Here is a 697-nt window from a genome sequence, read left to right as displayed (position 1 = left end):
CTATCACTTCATTGAGGGACAGTGCAGGGTTAGATATGGCCTCAGTCTGTTGGTGCATATCCTTCAAAGCTAAAGAAATGTTTCCCGAGTTATTGGGAACATACATACAATATTCAGTTTTAACTGCAGCTCAAGGAGGAACCTAACATTGCATCATTTAAAGTTTTTTTAATAGGCCATACTGATTTTTTTTTTTTAAGTTATTCTGATCATTTGCAATCCTGTCCATTGTTTAAGATTTTCTATAAAGAAACCCAAATTTTCCTTGTTTAGGGGAGGCTCACCAAAGCAGTCACATAGGGCTAGAGAGGAGTAATAGACCACAGATCCAGCAAGGGTCTTGCTGTAAGATATCTGCATAATCTTGTGTCCATGAAAGGAAAAGTTTAGAAACGTATTATAAAAGAATAGCTTGTCATCTTTTGAGTGGAAATCAGGCCTTCTAGGGGTTCTGTCTCCCATCTTGTGGCCTTGGTGGCCTTTGTCATGGATGTTTCATCTGGTAGGGACGCCTTCACCTGTGTGTGGTGGCTCCATGGCGTGATGCCCACCAGTTTCAGTGCCGAATTGGTGGTCAGGAGCACACCTTAGGCCCTTTTCCATTTCTCCTGTGGCTGCTGAGTTGAGCCTGTTTCCCTCCATTCTTTAGCAATATATGATCACTGGGCTGGAAGGAGTGGCATGGTTCTGCCAAGTT

This window comes from Mandrillus leucophaeus, unplaced genomic scaffold, assembly GCF_000951045.1.
Source record: "Mandrillus leucophaeus isolate KB7577 unplaced genomic scaffold, Mleu.le_1.0 Scaffold43, whole genome shotgun sequence".
Taxonomy (NCBI): domain Eukaryota; kingdom Metazoa; phylum Chordata; class Mammalia; order Primates; family Cercopithecidae; genus Mandrillus; species Mandrillus leucophaeus.
This window is presented reverse-complemented; position numbering follows the sequence as displayed.